This window comes from Lissotriton vulgaris, chromosome 7, assembly GCF_964263255.1.
Source record: "Lissotriton vulgaris chromosome 7, aLisVul1.2, whole genome shotgun sequence".
Taxonomy (NCBI): domain Eukaryota; kingdom Metazoa; phylum Chordata; class Amphibia; order Caudata; family Salamandridae; genus Lissotriton; species Lissotriton vulgaris.
Genome location: NC_141695.1, coordinates 1,548,512,104 through 1,548,518,103, shown reverse-complemented (window position 1 = coordinate 1,548,518,103; position 6,000 = coordinate 1,548,512,104).

The window sequence follows — 6,000 nt, the reverse complement described above, 5'->3', positions numbered from 1 at the left end:
CTCGACCACAAGAAATGTCTTCAATTAATCGTCAGCACTAACCACTTTTCCATTATCAGTTAAACGTTTAGTTTTATTATGACTTCATTTTAATAAATGTGTTTACTTTTAATAAAGCTTTTAAACTTAAATACAATCTGTGTATTTTGGTCCAGACTAGAGTGACTGAGCGAAAGGTTTTGCAATTTTTGCAAGCATGAGTCCAGATAGAACACTTCAAAAGACATTATGGACAATCCCAGAGGACTGCACTAAGTTGATAGAGCTATTGCTGACTAGAATCATGGGAGTTTCGCCAACCGTGCAATCTTAGTTAGCTACACAGACAGACTAATAAGAATAATCTAGTAATACCACAGGGAGTCATAGTAGAGGCAGGATAAGAATTTAGATACAGTCTACAAGAAGAGCAAAGACAATTTTGAAAAAAGTCAAATGAGGAACGCTAGGAAAAATAGGTACTAGTCTAAAATGAAAACTTACTGGGGCCAGCAGAGGAGCCCTCGCCTGCCCGATCCTGGCCCTGTTGAACAGCATCCGCCGCCTGCTGCTCCTGTGTCCTCCTCTCGCCCCTGGGGGGAGCTGACGTACAACATGAAAGAAAGAACAGAAAACATGGATGATTGTTGCTTGTCAATGTCAACCAAATCAAACATTTCAAAAGAACAATAACAAAATATTTCCGCGAAATTATATTGATTAGGGTTAGTTTTCATTTATTTGCGGACCTGTGACTTCGAAAGTCACGTAACTCACTAAACAAAGTACTGAAACGTTCACCTAGGACTGGCAGGCAGCAGTCCGCAGGCAAGACGCAAAGTGACAGACAAACTCCATTGTGATTTCAATCAGATCAGTGACAACACTAACAGTTGCCTGCTACATTACCAGTCATTGAAATAGTCAAACTATCAATCCACCGCCACTATTTTTCTTATTGTCAGGGGTACAAAGGAAGGGGCAGATTTAAGCCCCTTGCGGCTCTTTTGCGCCGTTCTTGCGTGACTTTTGTGACGCAGCAGCTAAACAAAAAAGGGCGCCATGGTGCGGCGTATAATATTATAACAACGTGACGCATTTGGGAGATGCATCCCGTTATAAAGCCCTGCGCCATCAGGGGGCGTTCCGGCGCAAGGGAGGGCATTCCTGCGCTGGAACACATCCTAATAGTGGCTGAGGGAAATCTACAAAATTTCAATCAGTCACCTTTAGGACAATGATGCGTCACACAAACCCTGCACCTGCTTGAAGCAGACGTACGGCTTGACCCAGCATTGGGGAGATAGGGTACCCCAGAGCATTGCTGGAGCTGCGCCATCGTTGTGACGCAACTCCAGCAGTAAAGCTTCGGTGACGTTTTGGGCCCATGGTGCGCCGCATTGCAAATACGGCGCACCATGTTTGGTGGTGGTAGCGGGCCGCACAATTAATGGCGCATCCCTGCTACTTTGCAGGGATGCGACGGTAATTGCAATTCTGCCCCTTAGGGGCATACTTACTTACGCGTTCTGGCGCATCTCCAGAGATGCGCCAGATCAAATGCGTCACGCAAAACTACCCTTGCGACACGGCAGATGCGCCTCATTTACAATGCGGCGCGCCCTGGCGCAAGGGTAGGCACTTGCGTGACGCATCTCGTCACGTAAGAGCGGCGCATCGCTGGAGTCACGTCGCCAACGCAATGCAACTCCAGTAATGCCCAGGGCCACCCAATACTTAACATGCTGTGTCAGTCCTTTAGCCTGCTTCGAGCAGACATCAGGAATTGAATTGACGTAGCAGCGTCGCAGAAGTGCCTGCGTTAAATCTTGTAGATTTCACGCAGGCAATTTTGCGAGGCGCACAGCCGCCGGACCGCCCACCCTGCGTACTAGGAACGCACCCATTGTGGTGCAGGCCCATGGCTTTATAACGTGACGCATCTCCCCAGATGCGTCATGCTGTAAATGACTCGCAGGGATGCGGCACGTTTACGCCGTTGTTGCGTCACGCAAGGCAACGTAAACGTGGCGCAAGGGGCTTGTAAATGTAATCTGCCCCCTAGTGTCTAGCATTACGCAGTTCTGTAAAGTACACTCATACATAATAGTTACTCAAGGCAATGAGACCACGAAATAGAAAACAAATAAGCATAGTAGCAACGCCACTGAGAAGGAGAGCAGTGCACCTGAAATGCACAGAAGATTTTGAAATATAATTTAACTACAATGTAATCGTCATCAGCGGCATTATTGGCTTGCTCCATGTAAAAAACAAATATTTGCAATACAACAACACAGAGCAGGAGAAAACATCATAGTAGTGAGTGATTAAATGGCTACTACTACTCACCAAGCCCGGGGATCTCCAAGCCGAGCTGGTCCAGCAGGTCGCGCTCGCGGTCCAGGAGGTCCGTCCAGCGATGGGTGACCTGGCTGTAGGTGCGCTGGACCCCGTAGAGGTGGGATATGGCCCAGCACACCTTCTCCCACCGCTTCCGGCACTCCCGCATGTTGTAGCCGCCGGCCGCGATCCTGCCGCCTCCCGCGATGGTCCTGGGCAGGCGGCGCTGGACGAAGTAGACCAGCGCGCCCACTTCCTCCGGGCTGAATATCTCTCGTCGCGTCACCTGCTCCCCCCTCAATCTCCCGCATGCTGTCCTGGCACTGGGTCCAGCACTACTCCCCGCCGCCGCTGCGGCCCTCAAGTGCCTGGGCAGCTTCACGGCGCCTGGCTTGACCATGGTCTGGGCAGGTAAGGTAGGAAGAAGTAGAAAATTAAGAAAGAATAGGATAGGGAAGAAGAAAAGAAAAGAGTTTAAAAAAGTAGTTTAAAAGTAAAGAAAAATAGCAGAAAAGACAAAAATATACAGCTAGGAAAAGAGAGGGATAGATAAGAAGCAAAATCGTAAAAAAAAAACTGAAAACAAGCAAAGGATGGCAAAGATACCAAGAGGATTAAACACCATGCCCAGACACAGGAAATGAATGAAAAACAAGATGGCCGGCGCCCGTTCACGAGCGCGAAAGTAAGTTCGCGCGAGATTTTCCTCGCGATCTCGTGCGAACCTCTAGATTTCCCGCGCGATCTCGTGCGAACCTCTACTCGCAATGCTCTTACTGCGCGAGATTATACATAGCGGGCGGAAACGGAAATACGTCACGCAAACAAAATGGCCGCGCCCGTACTCGACCTTGGGGTAAATTCGCGTGTTGAGCTGCAAGCGGCTCGCGAATACTGCAAAAAAATCGCGAAACAACAAGTCGCAAAAAAATAAAATGCTCATTCGCACGAATTGGCGGCTTCCGCGGTCGGTTTCGCACGACGCCGCGCCCCGCGAATAGCGCGAAAAAAACCGAAAAACGATTTCAGCAAAAGCAATGAGCAGGTGCAAAAGGTGAACCTCATGATTTGTAACGATTCTTTGTAGTGCTTCCTGAGGGGGCCCTCCAGAATTCGGTTGCCTGCTTGCAACTATTGTGTGACCCTGCTCTGACCTTAACTGTATGCCACAAAGGTCCTGATTTACAGCTAAAGGAGCAGACAAGCAGGTGCCAGGCTGGAACTTGAAATTCTTTCAGTGACACATTAATTAGCCCCTAATTCATTATTGTCAGTTGGGGCAGGGCAGGTGTTGGTAATAAACTAACCCCAAATTAATTCATGTCAGTTCAAGCAGGGCAGGTGGGCTTGCTTTTCCCCACCATCTTCTACAGTGATGATGAACCAGAGGGTGGCATTGATGTAACAGAGGGTGGCATGGGTCAAAGAGAGGGTGCCAGTGGTGAAACAGAGGGTGCTGGGAGGCTGTGATGATGAACCAGACGTAGAAACAACATAGTCGCGACCGTTGCGAGCCGACAAGTAAGTTCGCAATTGCGAACTAGTACCAAATCCTCGCGAACTGGCAGAAACAATTGCGAACACACAAAAAAAGAAAATCCGCAAATTCGCGGGAATTCGTGGATTTTGCGGATTGCGAGTTCGCAAATCCGCAAAATTCGCGAACGCGAGATCCGCAAAATTCGCCCATGCTTAGTGTCAACCCTATCCCTGTGAATCAGCTGAGCACAACAACCGGGAGCTGCTCGCCTTACTTTCTACATCGTGCAGTCAGTGTTTAAACGTTTACATTCTGTGCCTTTGCTCCGTTTTCCCAAGTAGCACCTTTAGTTTGTGTACGACATGCATGACTCCTTGCTAATCAAGGTACTTGCTGTACTTCATGCTACACATTCAGACACACCCACAGCCTCCATAGTTTATGTTTAATCAAAGCAACCACAAGCCTTTCTTTTTTTTTTCACGGTTCCATGACATTTATTTTTGCTCCTCCAAGGAAAGATACATGCAAAGAATAAACACACATTACGAAGTGGATTTAAATAACACATCCACGAAGGGTGGTCTTTTTGTGCACACACCACCCACTACAAAACGCTGTTTAATTTCCTTGTGAAACGTAATGGACGGGTTCACAGGCAGTTGTGATAAAGCTGCTTTTAAACTCCTCTAATACTGACCAGGACTTTCATCACACATTCTGTAATCAAACATTTAAAATGCATTTGGAGTCTTTTCATGTTACAACATTCATCCTACTCTACTGTATGGGAAGCAAACAATGTCTCGTACACATCCGCTCTAAACAAAGTCAAAATACAAATCTCGACACCCTCCCTTCCAAGAAAAACAGCAAAAGGAAACTTGCATCCATATTTTTCTACCGGCCCTCCTGTTGTTTAAACCCCTCCACTAAGCTGTTTTGCAATTAGCATATTGTTTGTTAAAAAAAGCTTTTTTGTGCTACTTTATTGACGCAGCTCGCGCATCACTTGCCTCTATATATTTTTTTTCAAAACTTGTTCTTATGTAGAAAGCACTTTATGAGGGTGCATTTGTTTTATCTCTCTCCCTTGAAAGTTTCTCTGCCCAACACCGTGTTGCTGCATCTTACCCTGGGGTCTATGGAAACCCCACCTACTGCCCTCTCTCTCACCCCGGGGGTTCTCCAATACCCTCACAGCCACGATCTCCATACTCCACCATTTCATCCGTAGTTTTCTACCGGCCATTCTGTTGTTTAAACCCCTCTCCTAACCTGTTTCGCAATTAACTTTTGGTTTTTAAAAAAAGCGTTTTTGTGTAACTTTAGATGTACAGCTAAGTACAAAGCCATGTTTTGTACATATATATTTTTAAAAATATTAAAATAAATATTCAGTTTTTCTTTGTAGTGATGCTTAATCGGGGCGGACATACGCGGAGATGCAGCCTAACTGGCTCTGCCTCCTGGCTAGAGTTAGTCACTTTTAGCATCCTACAGTTTGATTTCTCCGACTATCTGAAAACAGATTTCTTCCAGCAGAAACTCTCAACAGCAGACTTGTATTTTCATATCCCGCCAGAAGAAGCCTATTTCTTGTTTTTTTTATTTGAGATTTCTTTGGGTTTTCCTCCACTCTCAACACCACCCCTATTTTAGCAACCCCCCCCCACACACACTTCTTCCTACGTTCCTCCTCTTCTCAGCTCTCTCGCCCCCTGCCTCTCCCCTCTTTCACTTTGTGCTCTGTGTCTTGACTGCCTTCCCCCGCCCACGCCCAGCCTCTTTCATCTTCTCCTCCCGCACCGCCTCCCCTCTGCCCATTCATCCATTACCAGCAGCCAGTCCAAGAGAAGCTACTGTCTTCGGAGCTCGGCCGGGAGCGGTACTGCTGTGCCCGGACCTCCCAGAGCAGTCACTGCACCCCCTCACCAGCGACTAACCCTCCCTCCCCCAACCCACCTCCTGCCGAGGTTATTGGGGGAGAGCCTTCATCCACCGTCTTTGTGCGCTGCGTGGACGCCGCTCCATTTCTGAACTCTCCTGCAGCTAGCTACCTGATGACTCCAGGGACATCTTCAGCACCACCCTCTCGCCCACCGGCACCATCCATCATCTTAGCTAGAAAGAGCCGCGAAACCACAGCCCTGCGGCACTTTCCACAACTTCCGGGTCAGAAACAGATCTTGTAGCAG